The following is a 20,221-nucleotide window of genomic DNA, read 5'->3' as shown; positions in this document are numbered from 1 at the left end:
CTCTACCTTTTAGTTTCCTGTCATCTCTACTTTTCAACTTTATATGTCACCTCTACCTTTCAATTTTCTTTTTGTCACCTCTACCTTTCAGTTTCCTGTCCCCTCTACCTTTCAGTTTCCTGTTACCTCTACCTTTCAGTTCCATATGTCACCTCTACCTTTGAGTTTCCTTTGTCACCCCTACCTTTTAGTTTCCTGTGACTTCGACCTTCCAGTTTCCTATGTCACCTCTACCTTTTAGTTTCCTGTCACCTCTACCTTTCAGTTTCTTATGTCACCTCTACCTTTCAGTTTCCTGTCACCTCTACTATTCAGTTTCCTATGTCACCTCTACCTTTCAGTTTCCTATGTCACCTCTACCTTTCAGTTTCTTATGTCACCTCTGCCTTTCAGTTTCCTGTCACCTCTACTATTCAGTTTCCCATGTCATCTCTAACTTTCCGTTTCCTTTCACCTCTCCCTTTCAGTTTCCTATGTCACCTCTACCTTTCAGTTTCCTGTTACCTCTACCTTTCATTTTCTTTCACCTCTACTTCTCAGTTCCATATGTCACCTCTACTATTCAGTTTCCTATGTCATCTCTACCTTTCCGTTTCCTTTCACCTCTCCCTTTCAGTTTCCTATGTCACCTCTACCTTTCAGTTTCCTTTGTCACCTCTACATTTTAGCTTCATATGTCACCTCTAACTTTCAGTTTCCTTTTGTCACCTCTACCTTTCAGTTTCCTGTCCCCTCTACCTTTTAGTTTCATGTCACCCCTTCCTCTCAGGTTCCTTTGTCACCTCTACCTTTCAGTTTCCTGTTACCTCTACCTTCAGTTTCCTGTCACCTCTACTTTTCAGTTCCATATGTCACCTCTACCTTACAGTTTCCTTTGTCACCTCTACCTTTTAGTTTCCTGTCACCTCTACTTTTCATCTTTATATGTCACCTCTACCTTTCAGTTTTCTTTTTGTCACCTCTACCTTTCAGTTTCCTGTCCCCTCTACCTTTCAGTTTCTTTTGTCACCTCTACCTTTTAGTTTCCTGTCATCTCTACTTTTCAACTTTATATGTCACCTCTACCTTTCAATTTTCTTTTTGTCACCTCTACCTTTCAGTTTCCTGTCCCCTCTACCTTTCAGTTTCCTGATACCTCTACCTTTCAGTTCCATATGTCACCTCTACCTTTGAGTTTCCTTTGTCACCCCTACCTTTTAGTTTCCTGTGACTTCGACCTTCCAGTTTCCTATGTCACCTCTACCTTTTAGTTTCCTGTCACCTCTACCTTTCAGTTTCTTATGTCACCTCTACCTTTCAGTTTCCTGTCACCCCTCCTATTCAGTTTCCTATGTCACCTCTACCTTTCAGTTTCCTATGTCACCTCTACCTTTCAGTTTCTTATGTCACCTCTGCCTTTCAGTTTCCTGTCACCTCTACTATTCAGTTTCCTATGTCATCTCTAACTTTCCGTTTCCTTTCACCTCTCCCTTTCAGTTTCCTATGTCACCTCTACCTTTCAGTTTCATGTCACCCCTTCCTCTCAGGTTCCTTTGTCACCTCTACCTTTCAGTTTCCTGTTACCTCTACCTTCAGTTTCCTGTCACCTCTACTATTCAGTTTCCTATGTCACCTCTACCTTTCAGTTTCCTATGTCACCTCTACCTTTCAGTTTTCTGTCACCTCTACCTTTCAGTTACCTTTGTCACCTCTACCTTTCAGTTTCCTGTCACCTCTACTTTTCAGCTTTATATGTCACCTCTACCTTTCAGTTTCCTTTGTCACCTATACCTTTATGTTTCCTTTCACCCCTACTTTTCAACTCTATATGTCACCTTTACCTTTCAGATTTCTTTTTGTCACCTCTACCTTTCGGTTTCCTGTCCCCTCTACCTTTTAGTTTCATGTCACCTCTACCTTTCAGGTTCCTTTGTCACCTCTACCTTTCAGTTTCCTGTTACCTCTACCTTTCAGTTTCCTGTCACCTCTACTCTTCAGTTTCCTATGTCACCTCTACCTTTCAGTTTCCTTTCACCTCTACCTTTCAGTTTCCTATGTCACCGCTACCTTTCAGTTTCCTTTTGTCACCTCTACCTTTCAGTTTCCTGTCCCCTCTAACTTTTAGTTTCATGTCACCTCTACCTCTCAGGTTCCTTTGTCACCTCTACCTTTCAGTTTCCGGTTACCTCTACCTTTCAGTTTCCTGTCACCTCTACTTTTCAGTTCCAGTAACACCTCTACCTTTCAGTTTCTTTTGTCACCTCTACCTTTTAGTTTCCTGTCATCTCTACTTTTCAACTTTATATGTCACCTCTACCTTTCAATTTTCTTTTTGTCACCTCTACCTTTCAGTTTCCTGTCCCCTCTACCTTTTAGTTTCATGTCACCTCTACCTCTCAAGTTCGTTTGTCACCTCTACCTTTCAGTTTCCTGTTACCTCTACCTTTCAGTTCCATATGTCACCTCTACCTTTGAGTTTCCTTTGTCACCCCTACCTTTTAGTTTCCTGTGACTTCGACCTTCCGGTTTCCTATGTCACCTCTACCTTTTAGTTTCCTGTCACCTCTACCTTTCAGTTTCTTATGTCACCTCTACCTTTCAGTTTCCTGTCACCTCTACTATTCAGTTTCTTATGTCACCTCTACCTTTCAGTTTCCTGTCACCTCTACTATTCAGTTTCCTATGTCACCTCTACCTTTCAGTTACCTTTGTCACCTCTACCTTTCAGTTTCCTGTCACCTCTACTTTTCAGCTTTATATGTCACCTCTACCTTTCAGTTTCCTTCGTCACCTATACCTTTATGTTTCCCTCCACCCCTACTTTTCAACTCTATATGTCACCTCTACCTTTCAGATTTCTTTTTGTCACCTCTACCTTTCAGTTTCCTGTCCCCTCTACCTTTTAGTTTCATGTCACCTCTACCTTTCAGGTTCCTTTGTCACCTCTACCTTTCAGTTTCCTGTTACCTCTACCTTTCAGTTTCCTGTCACCTCTACTCTTCAGTTTCCTATGTCACCTCTACCTTTCAGTTTCCTTTCACCTCTACCTTTCAGTTTCCTATGTCACCGCTACCTTTCAGTTTCCTTTGTCACCTCTACATTTCAGCTTCATATGTCACCTCTTCCTTTCAGTTTCCTTTTGTCACCTCTACCTTTCGGTTTCCTGTCCCCTCTAACTTTTAGTTTCATGTCACCTCTACCTCTCAGGTTCCTTTGTCACCTCTACCTTTCAGTTTCCGGTTACCTCTACCTTTCAGTTTCCTGTCACCTCTACTTTTCAGTTCCAGTAACACCTCTACCTTTCAGTTTCTTTTGTCACCTCTACCTTTTAGTTTCCTGTCATCTCTACTTTTCAACTTTATATGTCACCTCTACCTTTCAATTTTCTTTTTGTCACCTCTACCTTTCAGTTTCCTGTCCCCTCTACCTTTTAGTTTCATGTCACCTCTACCTCTCAAGTTCCTTTGTCACCTCTACCTTTCAGTTTCCTGTTACCTCTACCTTTCAGTTCCATATGTCACCTCTACCTTTGAGTTTCCTTTGTCACCCCTACCTTTTAGTTTCCTGTGACTTCGACCTTCCAGTTTCCTATGTCACCTCTACCTTTTAGTTTCCTGTCACCTCTACCTTTCAGTTTCTTATGTCACCTCTACCTTTCAGTTTCCTGTCACCTCTACTATTCAGTTTCTTATGTCACCTCTACCTTTCAGTTTCCTGTCACCTCTACTATTCAGTTTCCTATGTCACCTCTACCTTTCAGTTTCCTATGTCACCTCTACCTTTCAGTTTCCTGTCACCTCTACCTTTCAGTTACCTTTGTCACCTCTACCTTTCAGTTTCCTGTCACCTCTACTTTTCAGCTTTATATGTCACCTCTACCTTTCAGTTTCCTTTGTCACCTATACCTTTATGTTTCCTTTCACTTCTACCTTTCAGTTTCCTTTGTCACCTCTACCTTTCAGTTTCCTGTCACCTCTACTTTTCAGCTTTATATGTCACTGTGAACCTCACTGCTCACAGGACAGACGGGAAATGAGGGAGAGACAGCGTTGTCGGTGGTTAACCGTTTATTCCAGGCTTCCCCCAAACGTGACTCGACATAAAACAAAACTACACAAACGAGCAGCCGTCCCTCTGACGGCCGTGGTCAGGTGTCTGCTGCCTCTTTCTTGGTCGTCGCCGCTCGGGTCCTCTCACAGGACCCAGCCTACTGCAAAAAGGCAGAACCAGGTTACAAACATGCTTATGTAGCTGACTGATTACCTGATTCTGTCCAGCTGTCTGATCACCGGCTGAGCCACTCCTCCCTCTCCTCCAGCAGTCGACACCTTAACCACACCCCACTGCCACATACCCCCACCGCCCGACTTAGGCCGGGATCCCACCGGCCGCAAGCCCACTCCCCCCCCCCCTCCGCGGAGCGGGAGAGAAAGTCAGCCACGACCATGCGGTTACCCGGCCTATGGATCACCTTGAACCGGAAAGGCTGTAATGCCAGATACCAGCGAGTGATCCGCGCGTTGGCATCTTTCATGCGGTGGAGTCATTGGAGCGGGGCATGGTCCGACCAGAGGGTGAATGAGCGCCCCAGGAGGTAGTAGCGGAGGGCCCCGACCGCCCACCGTATGGCGAGGCACTCCTTTTCCACCGTACTGTAGTTCACCTCCCGCTGAGCCAGCTTTCGGCTAATGTACAGTACGGGGCGGTCGATCCCCTCCACCTCCTGGGACAAAACGGCCCCCAGCCCACTGTTCGAGGCATCGGTCTGCAGGATGAAAGGGAGAGAAAAGTTAGGAGTGTACAAGAGTGGCTTCCCACAGAGGGCTCGCTTCACCCTCTCAAACGCCAGCTGACACGGCTCCGTCCACTGGACTGGATCTGAGGCACCCTTTCGGGTCAGGTCGGTGAGGGGGCTGGTCAGCTCTGAAAAGGCCGGAATGAACCTCCTATAGTAACCGGCCAGCCCCAGAAACCTCCTGACCTCTTTTTTTGTCTTGGGTGTTGGGCAGGCCGCAACTGCTGCGGTCTTTTGCACCTGTGGCCGCACCTGCCCGCCCCCCAAGTGGTACCCCAAATACCGTACCTCCCTCCGTCCAACCGCACACTTCTTCGGGTTGGCCGTGAGCCCCGCCTTCCTCAGAGACTCGAGCACCGCCCCCACCTGCTGCATATGCTGCTCCCAGGACTCACTATGAATGATTACATCATCCAAGTAGGCCGCAGCATATGCAGAGTGAGGCCGCAGTACCCGGTCCATGAGGCGCTGGAAAGTAGCTGGGGCCCCGAACAGCCCGAACGGTGTAAGTGTGACAAACTGGTACAAACCATACGGAGTGGAGAAGGCCGTCTTTTCCCTGGACTCCAGCGACAGGGGAATCTGCCAGTAGCCCTTGGCCAAATCCAGTGTCGTGAAAAAGCGAGCCGTGCCCAGCCGATCCAGGAGTTCGTCGACCCGGGGCATTGGATAGGCATCGAATTTGGACACCTCATTGACCCTGCGATAGTCCACACAGAACCGTATTGACCCATCAGACTTGCGAACCAGCACAATGGGGCAACACCAGTCACTGTTGGACTCTTCTATTACCCCCATCTCCAACATAGCCTGAAGCTCCGCCAGAACAATTTTCCTCTTGTGTTCTGGCAGCCGATAGGGTCGTGAACGCATGGTCACCCCTGGGGGTGTTCCTATGTGGTGGTGTATGAGGCTTGTGCATCCTGGCGGGGGCGAGAACACATCAGCAAAACGCTGCTGCAACGAGGCCACATCTGCTATCTGGCTCGGTGAGAGATGGTCATCAAAGGGGACCGGTGCTGAATAGTTCGATTTTGCCACCTCCGGCCCCAACTCATCTCTCTCGATCACCGTAGTAGCCAGAGAAACAGCAGTCACCTCCCTCCAGGCTTTAAGGAGGTTGAGGTGGTAAACCTGTGTTGCTCCGCCCCTGTCTGAACGTACAACCTCATAGTCAACATCCCCCACTCGCCGTGTGACCACAAAGGGCCCTTGCCACTTGGCGAGCAATTTGGAGCTAGATGATGGTAGCAATACAAGCACTTATCTCCCGGTGAAAACTGTCTAAGTTTTGCCCATCTGTTGTACAGACGCTGCTGACGTTCCTGGGCCTGGAGCAACTTCTCCCGTGATAACTGACCCAGTGAGTGGAGTTTTGCTCGCAGGTCCAGGACGTGCTGCACCTCGTTCTTGCTGGTGCTTGGACCCGCCTCCCAGTTTTCCTTGACCAGGTCCAAGACACCCCGTGGTTTTCGGCCGAACAGGAGTTCGAAGGGAGAAAATCCCGTGGAGGCCTGGGGAACCTCCCGCACTGCAAACAACAGAGGGTCCAACCATTTATCCCAATTACGGCTATCCTCGTGCACGAACTAAGAATCATGTTCTTTAGCGTTTTGTTAAACCGCTCCACCAGGCCGTCGGTCTGGGGATGGTACACACTAGTCCGGATTGAACGGATGCCCAGTAATTCGTATAGTTCGCGTAGTGTACGTGACATAAAGGATGTGCCCTGATCAGTCAGGATCTCTTTCGGGATCCCAACTCGGGAGATAACTTGAAACAGTGCCTGTGCAACACTCTTTGCAGAGATATTGCGCAGAGGCACCGCCTCGGGATATCGGGTTGCATAGTCCACTAGGACTAACACAAAGCGATATCCCCGTGCACTCCGGTCTAATGGCCCGATGAGGTCCATGGCAATTCTATCAAATGGGACCTCCATTAGTGGTAGTGGGCGCAACGGCGCTTTTGGGGTGGCCGGCGGATTGACTAACTTACATTCGCGGCATGATGCACACCACCGACTTACATCTGCGCGAATGCCCGGCCAATAAAATCGGGCCATGATCCGGTTCAGTGTTTTGTCATAGCCTAGGTGGCCCGCCTTGGGGTTATGATGAGCCGCCTGGAAAATTGTTTCCCGACGGCTTTTGGGCACCAACAACTGGGTGAGTTCTTTGCCTGTCCGAGCGTCACGACTCGCTCTGTATAACCTGTCCCTAATGACAATAAAATATGGGTGAGTGAGTGCTGTGTTAGGGTGGACCTGGCAACCATCAATTTTCATCACTTGGTTAAATGCATTACGGAGGGTCTCATCCCGAGACTGCTCAAGTGGAAAATCTTCCATGGGGGCTATCTGCAGGGCCCCCGGAGCCAGCCGTGCTGGCCCCGCCGGCCCCACGCCCCCCCCCGACGGCGTCGGGATGCGGCACCCCCGTCTCACCACTAAGCACGGCACACCACCCGCATTTCCCTGACGTACGTGACCGCACCCTCATAGTTTCCCCCGCTAGGCTAGCAAACCCCGGCCAATTCGTGCCCAAGATTAGAGGGTGCGTGAGGCGAGTACTAACTCCAGCCCTAACTCTATGCTTTTTCCCTTTAAAAAGAATTTCTAGAGCCACCACCGGATAATCGTGAATATCCCCATGCACACACCTCACCTTCACCCACGATGCCTCTAGCAAAGCCCCCGGTCGAACCAAGCGCTGGTGGATCATGGTCTGTTCACAACCAGAGTCTAGCAGAGCTTGGTGTGTACCCCCCTGTATACATACCGGTATACGGTACGTCCCTTCCGAACCGGGGGAGGGAGCTGGCGGTCCCGCAACCCGCACCACTTGCCCCACCTCCATGAGGGGGCACTCCGCCCGGAGATGGCCGGGCTGCCACCACCGCCAGCACCCCTGCCCTGGCGTCTGAGGAACCCCCCGGGGTGCCGGTCGATCAGACACGTAGGCTGGGCCCTGCGGAACAGAAGGCAGTGTGTTATTAGTGGACCCGAGCGGAGCGGGCTCCGGGTGTGTGTGCGGGGCAGGGTGCGGTGCAGCGGCCGCCGGGAATCTCCTCCTCGGGGCCGGCTGGGACGGCCCGCAGGGATCGCCGCTGGCCTGGCCTCCTCCCTCATGCTCCGCCGGGGAAGGGAGAGATGGTCCTCCGCGAGGACGATCGCTGCCTCGATGGTGGGGGGACGGTGGCACTGGACCCAGTTGGCGGTGGACGAGGGTAAGCCGGAGATAAACTGCTCCAGCGCCACCTGTCCAACGACGTCCTCGGCGGAGTGGGTCCCCGGCTGGAGCCAGCGCCTCGCTGCATCGAGGAGCCGCTGCGCGAAGGCGAAGGGGCGGCCGGCTTCCTCAAAAGAGAGCCCCCTGAACCGCCGCCGGTGTCCCTCTGGCGTACTGCCCAGCCGGTCCAGGATGGCTCTCTTCAGGTGGGTAAAGTCGTGGCGAGAGGCCGCCGGCAGGCTGTGCGCGGCCAGCTGCGCCACGCCGGTAAGCAGGGGGAAAAGCCGGACCGCCCTCTCCTCCTCCGGCTACCCGCACGCCTCCGCCGTGCCCTCGAAAATGTCCAGGAACGCCTCCGGATCATCCTCTGCTGTCATCCGTTGAAGGGCAACAGGCGGAGGCCGGCCGCGACTGGGCTCCGGGTCGGGCTGGGTGGCCGGGCGCTGCAGCAGCTCCTGCAGGAGAGCACGATCTTCCCTCTGGGCCGCCACGATGTCGGCCAGGGCACGGGACTGCTGCTGCTGGAGAGTGGTAGTGCTCTCCTGCATCGCGGCGAGGTGCTGGAGGGCCAGCGACAGCGGACTTTGGGCTTCCGTCATGTCCCTGTTAAGGCGCCAGATGTGAACCTCACTGCTCACAGGACAGACGGGAAATGAGGGAGAGACAGCATTGTCGGTGGTTAACCGTTTATTCCAGGCTTCCCCCAAACGTGACTCGACATAAAACAAAACTACACAAACGAGCAGCCGTCCCTCTGACGGCCGTGGTCAGGTGTCTGCTGCCTCTTTCTGGGTCGTCGCCGCTCGGGTCCTCTCACAGGACCCAGCCTACTGCAAAAAGGCAGAACCAGGTTACAAACATGCTTATGTAGCTGACTGATTACCTGATTCTGTCCAGCTGTCTGATCACCGGCTGAGCCACTCCTCCCTCTCCTCCAGCAGTCGACACCTTAACCACACCCCACTGCCACAGTCACCTCTACCTTTCAGTTTCCTGTCAGTTCTACCTTTCAGTTCCCTATGTCAACTCTACCTTATAGTTTCCTTTCACCGCTACCTTTCAGTTTCCTGCAACCTCTACCTTTCAGTTTCCTGTCACCTTTACCTTTCAGTTTCCTATGTCACCTCTACCTTTCAGTTTCCTTTGTCACCTCTACTTTTTAGTTTCATGTCAACTCAACCTCTCAAGTACCTTTGTCACCTCTACCTTTATGTTTCCTGTCACCTCTACCTTTCAGTTTCCTATGTCACCTCTACCTTTTAGTTTCCTGGCACCTCTACCTCTGTTTCCTTTGTCATCTCTACCTTTCAGTTTCCTTTGTCACCTCTACATTTCAGCTTCATATGTCACCTCTACCTTTCAGTTTCCCTTTGTCACGTCTACCTTTTAGTTTCATGTCACCTCTACCTCCCAGGTTCCTTTTTCACCTCTACCTTTCAGTTTCCTGTCACCTCTACCTTTCAGTTTCCTTTTGTCATCTCTACCTTTCAGTTTCCTTTGTCACCTCTACATTTCAGCTTCATATGTTACCTCTACCTTTCAGTTTCCTTTTGACACCTCTACCTTTCAGTTTCCTGTCCCCTCTACCTCTTAGTTTCATGTCACCTCTACCTCTCAGGTTCCTTTGTCACCTCTACCTTTCAGTTTCCTGTTACCTCTACCTTTCAGTCTCCTGTCACCTCTACTTTTCAGTTCCATATGTCACCTCTACCTTTCAGTTTCCTTTGTCACCTCTACCTTTCAGTTTCCTGTCACCTCTACTTTTCAGCTTTATATGTCACCTCTACCTTTCAGTTTCCTTTGTCACCTATACCTTTCAGTTTCCTGTCACCTATACTTTTTAACCTTATATGTCACCTCTACCTTTCAGTTTCCTTTGTCACCTATACCTTTCAGTTTCCTGTCACTTCTACCTTTCAGTTTCCCTTGTCACCTATACCTTTCAGTTTCCTGTCACTTCTACCTTTCAGTTTCCTTTGTCACCTCTACCTTTCAGTTTCCTGTCACCTCTACTTTTCAGCTTTATATGTCACCTCTACCTTTGAGTTTCCTTTGTCACCTATACCTTTTAGTTTCTTGTCACTTCTACCTTCCATTTTCCTATGTCACCTCTACCTTTCAGTTTCCTGTCAGTTCTACCTTCCAGTTCCCTATGTTACCGCTACCTTTCAGTTTCTTATGACACCTCTACCTTTCAGTTTCATGTCACTTCTACATTTCAGTTTCCTGTCACCTTTACCTTTCAGTTTCCTATGTCACCTCTACCTTTCAGTTTCCTATGTCACCTCTACCTTTCAGTTTCCTATATCACGTCTACTTTTCAGTTTCCTTTGTCACCTCTACCTTTCAGTTTCCTGTCACCTCTACTTTTCAGCTTTATATTTTACCTCTACCTTTGAGTTTCATTTGTCACCTCTACCTTTTAGTTTCATGTCAACTCTACCTCTCAGGTTCCTTTGTCACCTCTACCTTTCAGTTTCCTGTCACCTCTACCTTTCAGCTTCCTTTTGTCACCTCTACCTTTCAGTTTCCTGACCTTTCTACCTTTTAGTTTCATGTCACCTCTACCTCTCAGGTTCCTTTGTCACCTCTACTTTTTAGTTTCCTGTAACCTCTACCTTTTAGTTTCCTGTCACCTCTACTTTTCAGTTCCATATGTCACCTCTACCTTTCAGTTTCCTTTGTCACCCCTACCTTTTAGTTTCATGTGACTTCGACCTTCCAGTTACCTATGTCACCTCTACCTTTTAGTTTCCTGTCACCTCTACCTTTCAGTTTCTTATGTCACCTCTACCATTCAGTTACCTGTCACCTCTACTATTCGGTTTCCTATGTCACCTCTACCTTTCAGTTTCCTGTCACCTCTACCTTTCAGTTTCCTATTTCACCTCTACCTTTCAGTTTCCTTTTGTCACCTCTACATTTCAGCTTCATATGTCACCTCTACCTTTCAGTTTCCTTTTGTCACCTCTACCTTTCAGTTTCCTGTCACCTCTACCTTTTAGTTTAATTTGTCACCTGTACCTTTTAGTTTCCTTTGTCACCTCTACATTTCAGTTCCATATGTCACCTCTTCCTTTCAGATTCCGTTGTCACCCCTGCCTTTTAGTTTCCTGTGACTTCGACCTTCCAGTTTCCTATGTCACCTCTACCTTTTAGTTTCCTGTCACCTCTACCCTTCAGTTCCTTTGTCACCTCTACCTTTCAGTTTCCTGTTACCTCTACCTTTCAGTTTCCTGTCACCTCTACTTTTCAGTTTCCTATGTCACCTCTACCTTTCAGTTTCCTTTCACCTCTACCTTTCAGTTTCCTGTCACCTCTACCTGTCAGTTTCCTTTGTCACCTCTACATTTCAGCTTCATATGTCACCTCTTCCTTTCAGTTTCCTTTTGTCACCTCTACCTTTCAGTTTCCTGTCCCCTCTACCTTTTAGTTTCATGTCACCTCTACCTCTCAGGTTCCTTTGTCACCTCTACCTTTCAGTTTCCTGTCACCTCTACCTTTCAGTTTTCTTTTTTTCACCTCTACCTTTCAGTTTCCTGTCCCCTCTACCTTTTACTTTCATGTCACCTCTACCTATCAGGTTCCTTTGTCACCTCTACCTTTCAGTTTCCTGTTACCTCTACCTTTCAGTTTCCTGTCACCTCTACTTTTCAGTTCAATATGTCACCTCTACCTTTCAGTTTCCTTTGTCACCCCTACCTTTTAGTTTCCTGTGACCTCTACCTTTCAGTTTCCTATGTCACCTCTACCTTTCAGTTTCCTGTCACCTCTACCTTTCAGTTTTCTTTGTCACCTCTACATTTCAGTTTCCTGTCCCCTCTACCTTTTAGTTTCATGTCACCTCTACCTCTCAGGTTCCTTTGTCACCTCTACCTTTCAGTTTCCTGTTACCTCTACCTTTCAGTTTCCTGTCACCTCTACTTTTCAGTTCCATTAACACCTCTACCTTTCAGTTTCCTTTGTCACCTCTACCTTTTAGTTTCCTGTCACCTCTACTTTTCAACTTTATATGTCACCTCTACCTTTCAGTTTTCTTTTTGTCACCTCTAACTTTCAGTTTCCTGTCAGTTCTACCTTTCAGTTCCCTATGTCAACTCTACCTTATAGTTTCCTTTCACCGCTACCTTTCAGTTTCTTTTGACGCCTCTACCTTTCAGTTTCCTGCAACCTCTACCTTTCAGTTTCATGTCAGTTCTACCTTTCAGTTTCCTGTCACCTTTACCTTTAAGTTTCCTATGTCACCTCTACCTTTCAGTTTCCTTTGTCACCTCTACTTTTTAGTTTCACGTCAACTCAACCTCTCAAGTACCTTTGTTACCTCTACCTTTATGTTTCCTGTCACCTCTACCTTTCAGTTTCCTATGTCACCTCTACCTTTCAGTTTCCTGTCACCTCTACCTTTTAGTTTCCTGGCACCTCTACCTCTGTTTCCTTTGTCATCTCTACCTTTCAGTTTCCTTTGTCACCTCTACCTTTCAGCTTCAAATGTCACCTCTACCTTTCAGTTTCCTTTTGTCACCTCTACCTTTTAGTTTCATGTCACCTCTACCTCCCAGGTTCCTTTGTCACCTCTACCTTTCAGTTTCCTGTCACCTCTACCTTTCAGTTTCCCTTTGTCACCTCTACCTTTCAGTTTCCTGTCACCTCTACTTTTCAGCTTTATATGTCATCTCTACCTTTCAGTTTCCTTTGTCACCTCTACATTTCAGCTTCATATGTCACCTCTACCTTTCAGTTTCCTTTTGTCACCTCTACCTTTCAGTTTCCTGTCCCCTCTACCTCTTAGTTTCATGTCACCTCTACCTATCAGGTTCCTTTGTCACCTCTACCTTTCAGTTTCCTGTTACCTCTACCTTTCAGTTTCCTGTCACCTCTACTTTTCAGTTCAATATGTCACCTCTACCTTTCAGTTTCCTTTGTCACCCCTACCTTTTAGTTTCCTGTGACCTCTACCTTTCAGTTTCCTATGTCACCTCTACCTTTCAGTTTCCTGTCACCTCTACCTTTCAGTTTTCTTTGTCACCTCTACATTTCAGTTTCCTGTCCCCTCTACCTTTTAGTTTCATGTCACCTCTACCTCTCAGGTTCCTTTGTCACCTCTACCTTTCAGTTTCCTGTTACCTCTACCTTTCAGTTTCCTGTCACCTCTACTTTTCAGTTCCATTAACACCTCTACCTTTCAGTTTCCTTTGTCACCTCTACCTTTTAGTTTCCTGTCACCTTTACTTTTCAACTTTATATGTCACCTCTACCTTTCAGTTTTCTTTTTGTCACCTCTAACTTTCAGTTTCCTGTCCCCTCTACCTTTTAGTTTCATGTCACCTCTACCTTTCAGGTTCCTTTGTCACCCCTACCTTTTAGTTTCCTGTGACCTCTACCTTTCAGGTTCCTTCGTCACCTCTACCTTTCAGTTTCCTGTTACCTCTACCTTTCAGTTCCATATGTCACCCCTACCTTTGAGTTTCCTTTGTCACCCCTACCTTTTAGTTTCCTGTGACTTCGACCTTCTAGTTTCCTATGTCACCTCTACCTTTCAGTTTCTTATGTCACCTCTACCTTTCAGTTTCCTGTCACCTCTACTATTCAGTTTCCTATGTCACCTCTACGTTTCAGTTTCCTATGTCACCTCTACCTTTCAGTTTCCTGTCACCTCTACCTTTCAGTTACCTTTGTCACCTCTACCTTTCAGTTTCCTGTCACTTCTACCTTTAAGTTTCCTATGTCACCTCTACCTTTCAGTTTCCTTTGTCACCTCTACTTTTTAGTTTCACGTCAACTCAACCTCTCAAGTATCTTTGTTACCTCTACCTTTATGTTTCCTGTCACCTCTACCTTTCAGTTTCCTATGTCACCTCTACCTTTCAGTTTCCTGTCACCTCTACCTTTTAGTTTCCTGGCACCTCTACCTCTGTTTCCTTTGTCATCTCTACCTTTCAGCTTCAAATGTCACCTCTACCTGTCAGTTTCCTTTTGTCACCTCTACCTTTTAGTTTAATGTCACCTCTACCTGCCAGGTTCCTTTGTCACCTCTACCTTTCAGTTTCCTGTCACCTCTACCTTTCAGTTTCCCTTTGTCACCTCTACCTTTCAGTTTCCTTTCACCTCTACTTTTCAGCTTTATATGTCATCTCTACCTTTCAGTTTCCTTTGTCACCTCTACATTTCAGCTTCATATGTCACCTCTACCTTTCAGTTTCCTTTTGTCACCTCTACTTTTCAGTTTCCTGTCCCCTCTACCTCTTAGTTTCATGTCACCTCTACCTATCAGGTTCCTTTGTCACCTCTACCTTTCAGTTTCCTGTTACCTCTACCTTTCAGTTTCCTGTCACCTCTACTTTTCAGTTCAATATGTCACCTCTACCTTTCAGTTTCTTTTGTCACCCCTACCTTTTAGTTTCCTGTGACCTCTACCTTTCAGTTTCCTATGTCACCTCTACCCTTCAGTTTCCTGTCACTTCTACCTTTCAGTTTCCTTTGTCACCTCTACCTTTCAGTTTCCTGTCACCTCTACTTTTCAGCTTTATGTGTAACCTCTACCTTTCAGTTTACTTTATCACCTATACCTTTATGTTTCCTTTCACTTCTACCGTTCAATTTCCTTTGTCACCTCTACCTTTCAGTTTCCTGTCACCTCTACTTTTCAGCTTTATATGTCACCTCTACCTTTCAGTTTCCTGTCAGTTCTACCTTTCAGTTCCCTATGTCAACTCTACCTTATAGTTTCCTTTCACCGCTACCTTTCAGTTTCTTATGACGCCTCTACCTTTCAGTTTCCTGCAACCTCTACCTTTCAGTTTCATGTCACTTCTACCTTTCAGTTTCCTGTCACCTTTACCTTTCAGTTTCCTATGTCACCTCTACCTTTCAGTTTCCTTTGTCACCTCTACTTTTTAGTTTCACGTCAACTCAACCTCTCAAGTACCTTTGTTACCTCTACCTTTATGTTTCCTGTCACCTCTACCTTTCAGTTTCCTATGTCACTTCTACCTTTCAGTTTCCTGTCACCTCTACCTTTTAGTTTCCTGGCACCTCTACCTCTGTTTCCTTTGTCATCTCTACCTTTCAGTTACCTTTGTCACCTCTAAATTTCAGCTTCATATGTCACCTCTACCTTTCAGTTTCCTTTTGTCACCTCTACCTTTTAGTTTCATGTCACCTCTACCTCCCAGGTTCCTTTGTCACATCTACCTTTTAGTTTCCTGTCACTTCTACCTTTCAGTTTCCTTTTGTCACCTCTACCTTTCAGTTTCCTGTCACCTCTACTTTTCAGCTTTATATGTCATCTCTACCTTTCAGTTTCCTTTGTCACCTCTACATTTCAGCTTCATATGTCACCTCTACCTTTCAGTTTCCTTTTGTCACCTCTACCTTTCGGTTTCCTGTCCCCTCTACCTCTTAGTTTCATGTCACCTCTACCTCTCAGGTTCCTTTGTCACCTCTACCTTTCAGTTTCCTGTTACCTCTACCTTTCAGTTTCCTGTCACCTCTACTTTTCAGTTCAATATGTCACCTCCACCTTTCAGTTTCCTTTGTCACCCCTACCTTTTAGTTTCCTGTGACCTCTACCTTTCAGTTTCCTATGTCACCTCTACCTTTCAGTTTCCTGTCACCTTTACCTTTCAGTTTCCTTTGTCACTTCTACCTTTCAGTTTCCTGTAACCTCTACTTTTCTGCTTTATATGTCATCTCTACCTTTCAGTTTCCTTTTGTCACCTTTACCTTTCAGTTTCCTGTCCCCTCTACCTTTTAGTTTCATGTCACCTCTACCTCTCAGGTTCCTTTGTCACCTCTACCTTTCAGTTTCCTGTTATCTCTACCTTTGAGTTTCCTGTCACCTCTACTTTTCAGTTCCATATGTCACCTCTACCTTTCAGTTTTCTTTGTCACCCCTACCTTTTAATTTCCTGTGACCTCTACCTTTCAGTTTCCTATGTCACCTCTACCTTTCAGTTTCCTTTGTCACCTCTACATTTCAGCTTCATATGTCACCTCTACCTTTCAGTTTCCTTTTGTCACCTCTACCTTTCAGTTTCCTGTCACCTCTACTTTTAAGCTTTATATGTCATCTCTACCTTTCTGTTTCCTTTGTCACCTCTACATTTCAGCTTCATATGTCACCTCTACCTTTCAGTTTCCTTTTGTCACCTCTACCTTTCAGTTTCCTGTCCCCTCTCCCTTTTAGTTTCATGTCACCTCTACCTCTCAGGTTCCTTTGTCACCTCTACCTTTAAGTTTCCTGTTACCTCTACCTTTCAGTTTCCTTTGTCACCCCTACCTTTTAGTTTCTTATGTCACCTCTACCTTTCAGTTTCTTATGTCACCTCTACCTTTCAGTTTCCTGTCACCTCTACTATTCAGTTTCCCATGTCACCTCTACCTTTAGGTTTCCTATGTCACCTCTACTTTTCATCTTTATGTCACCTCTACCTTTCAGTTTCCTTTGTCACCTCTACCTTTCAGTTTCCTTTGTCACCTCTACCTTTCAGTTTCCTGTCACCTCTACTTTTCAACTTTATATGTCACCTCTACTTTTCAGTTTCCTTTTGTCACCTCTACCTTTCAGTTTCCTGTCCCCTCTACCTTTTAGTTTCATGTCACCTCTACCTCTCAGGTTCCTGTCACCTCTACCTTTCAGTTTCCTTTGTCACCTCTACATTTCAGTTTCCTTTTTTCACCTCTACCTTTCAGTTTCCTGTCCCCTCTACCTTTTAGTTTCATGTCACCTCTACCTTTCAGTTTCCTGTCACCTCTACCTTTCAGTTTCCTTTGTCACCTCTACCTTTCAGTTTCCTGTCACCTCTACTTTTCAGCTTTGTATGTCTCCTCATCCTTTCAGTTTCCTGTCACTTCTACCTTCTAGTTTCCTATGTCACCTCTACCTTTCAGTTTCCTATGTCACCTCTACCTTTTAGTTTCCTGTCAGTTCTACTTTTCAGTTCCCTATGTCACCTCTACCTTATAGTTTCCTGTCATCGCTACCTTTCAGTTTCCTGTCACCTTTACCTTTCAGTTTCCTGTCACCTCTACCTTTCAGTTTCCTATGTCACCTCTACCTTTCAGTTTCATTTGTCACCTCCACCTTTTAGTTTCATGTCAACTCTACCTCTCAGGTTCCTTTGTCACCTCTATCTTTCAGTTTCCTGTCACCTCTACCTTTCAGCTTCCTTTTGTCACCTCTACCTTTCAGTTTCCTGACCTTTCTACCTTTTAGTTTCATGTCACCTCTACCTCTCAGGCTCCTTTGTCAACTCTACCTTTTAGTTTCCTGTTACCTCTACCTTTCAGTTTCCTGTCACCTCTACTTTTCAGTTCCATATGTCACCTCTACCTTTCAGTTTCCTTTGTCACCCCTACCTTTTAGTTTCTTGTGACTTCGACCTTCCACTTTCCAATGTCACCTCTACCTTTTAGTTTCCTGTCACCTCTACCTTTCAGTTTCTTATGTCACCTCTACCATTCAGTTACCTGTCACCTCTACAATTCGGTTTCCTATGTCACCTCTACCTTTCAGTTTCCTGTCACCTCTACCTTTCAGTTTCCTATGTCACCTCTACCTTTCAGTTCCCTTTTGTCACCTCTACATTTCAGCTTCATATGTCACCTCTACCTTTCAGTTTCCTTTTGTCACCTCTACCTTTCAGTTTCCTGTCACCTCTACCTTTTAGTTTAATTTCACCTCTACCTCTCAGGTTCCTTTGTCACCTGTACCTTTTAGTTTCCTTTGTCACCTCTACATTTCAGTTCCATATGTCACCTCTTCCTTTCAGTTTCCTTTGTCACCCCTGCCTTTTAGTTTCCTGTGACTTCGACCTTCCAGTTTCCTATGTCACCTCTACCTTTTAGTTTCCTGTCACCTTTACCCTTCAGTTTCTTATGTCACCTCTACCTTTCAGTTTCCTGTCACCTCTACTATTCAGTTTCCTATGTCACCTCTCCCTTTCAGTTTCCTCTGTCACCTCTACATTTCAGCTTCATATGTCACCTCTAACTTTCAGTTTCTTTTTGTCACCTCTACCTTTCAGTTTCATGTCCCCTCTACCTTTTAGTTTCATGTCACCTCTACCTTTCAGGTTCCTTTGTCACCTCTACCTTTAAGTTTCCTGTTACCTCTACCTTTCAGTTTCCTGTCACCTTTACCTTTCAGTTTCCTTTGTCACCTCTACCTTTCAGTTTCCTGTAACCTCTACTTTTCTGCTTTATATGTCATCTCTACCTTTCAGTTTCCTTTTGTCACCTTTACCTTTCAGTTTCCTGTCCCCTCTACCTTTTAGTTTCATGTCACCTCTACCTCTCAGGTTCCTTTGTCACCTCTACCTTTCAGTTTCCTGTTATCTCTACCTTTCAGTTTCCTGTCACCTCTACTTTTCAGTTCCATATGTCACCTCTACCTTTCAGTTTTCTTTGTCACCCCTACCTTTTAATTTCCTGTGACCTCTACCTTTCAGTTTCCTATGTCACCTCTACCTTTCAGTTTCCTTTGTCACCTCTACATTTCAGCTTCATATGTCACCTCTACCTTTCAGTTTCCTTTTGTCACCTCTACCTTTCAGTTTCCTGTCACCTCTACTTTTAAGCTTTAGATGTCATCTCTACCTTTCTGTTTCCTTTGTCACCTCTACATTTCAGCTTCATATGTCACCTCTACCTTTCAGTTTCCTTTTGTCACCTCTACCTTTCAGTTTCCTGTCCCCTCTCCCTTTTAGTTTCATGTCACCTCTACCTCTCAGGTTCCTTTGTCACCTCTACCTTTAAGTTTCCTGTTACCTCTACCTTTCAGTTTCCTTTGTCACCACTACCTTTTAGTTTCTTATGTCACCTCTACCTTTCAGTTTCTTATGTCACCTCTACCTTTCAGTTTCCTGTCACCTCTACTATTCAGTTTCCCATGTCACCTCTACCTTTCAGTTTCCTATGTCACCTCTACTTTTCATCTTTATATGTCACCTCTACCTTTCAGTTTCCTTTGTCACCTCTACCTTTCAGTTTCCTTTGTCACCTCTACCTTTAAGTTTCCTGTCCCCTCTACTTTTCAACTTTATATGTCACCTCTACCTTTCAGTTTCCTTTTGTCACCTCTACCTTTCAGTTTCCTGTCCCCTCTACCTTTTAGTTTCATGTCACCTCTACCTCTCAGGTTCCTGTCACCTCTACCCTTCAGTTTCCTTTGTCACCTCTACATTTCAGTTTCCTTTTGTCACCTCTACCTTTCAGTTTCCTGTCCCCTCTACCTTTTAGTTTCATGTCACCTCTACCTTTCAGTTTCCTGTCACCTCTACCTTTCAGTTTCCTTTGTCACCTCTACCTTTCAGTTTCCTGTCACCTCTACTTTTCAGCTTTGTACGTCACCTCTACCTTTCAGTTTCCTGTCACTTCTACCTTCTAGTTTCCTATGTCACCTCTACCTTTCAGTTTCCTATGTCACCTCTACCTTTTAGTTTCCTGTCAGTTCTACTTTTCGGTTCCCTATGTCACCTCTACCTTATAGTTTCCTGTCATCGCTACCTTTCAGTTTCCTGTCACCTTTACCTTTCAGTTTCCTATGTCACCTCTACCTTTCAGTTTCATTTGTCACCTCTACCTTTTAGTTTAATTTCACCTCTACCTCTCAGGTTCCTTTGTCACCTCTACCTTCCAGTTTCCTATGTCACCTCTACCTTTTAGTTTCCTGTCACCTCTACCCTTCAGTTCCTTTGTCACCTCTACCTTTCAGTTTCCTGTTACCTCTACCTTTCAGTTTCCTGTCACCTCTACTTTTCAGTTTCCTATGTCACCTCTACCTTTCAGTTTTCTTTCACCTCTACCTTTCAGTTTCCTATGTCACCTCTACCTGTCAGTTTCCTTTGTCACCTCTACATTTCAGCTTCATATGTCACCTCTACCTTTCAGTTTCCTATATCACGTCTACTTTTCAGTTTCCTTTGTCACCTCTACCTTTCAGTTTCCTTTGTCACCTCTACTTTTTAGTTTCATGTCAACTCTACCTCTCAAGTACCTTTGTCACCTCTACCTTTATGTTTCCTGTCACCTCTGCCTTTCAGTTTCCTGCCACCTCTACCTTTCAGTTTCCTGTCACCTCTACCTTTTTGTTTCCTGTCACCTCTACCTCTGTTTCCTTTGTCATCTCTACCTTTCAGTTTCCTTTGTCACCTCTACATTTCAGCTTCATATGTCACCTCTACCTTTCAGTTTCCTTTTGTCACCTCTACCTTTCAGT

The sequence above is a fragment of the Echiichthys vipera genome (genome assembly GCF_963691815.1).
Source record: "Echiichthys vipera genome assembly, chromosome: Y".
Classification (NCBI taxonomy): Eukaryota; Metazoa; Chordata; class Actinopteri; order Perciformes; family Trachinidae; genus Echiichthys; species Echiichthys vipera.
This window is presented reverse-complemented; position numbering follows the sequence as displayed.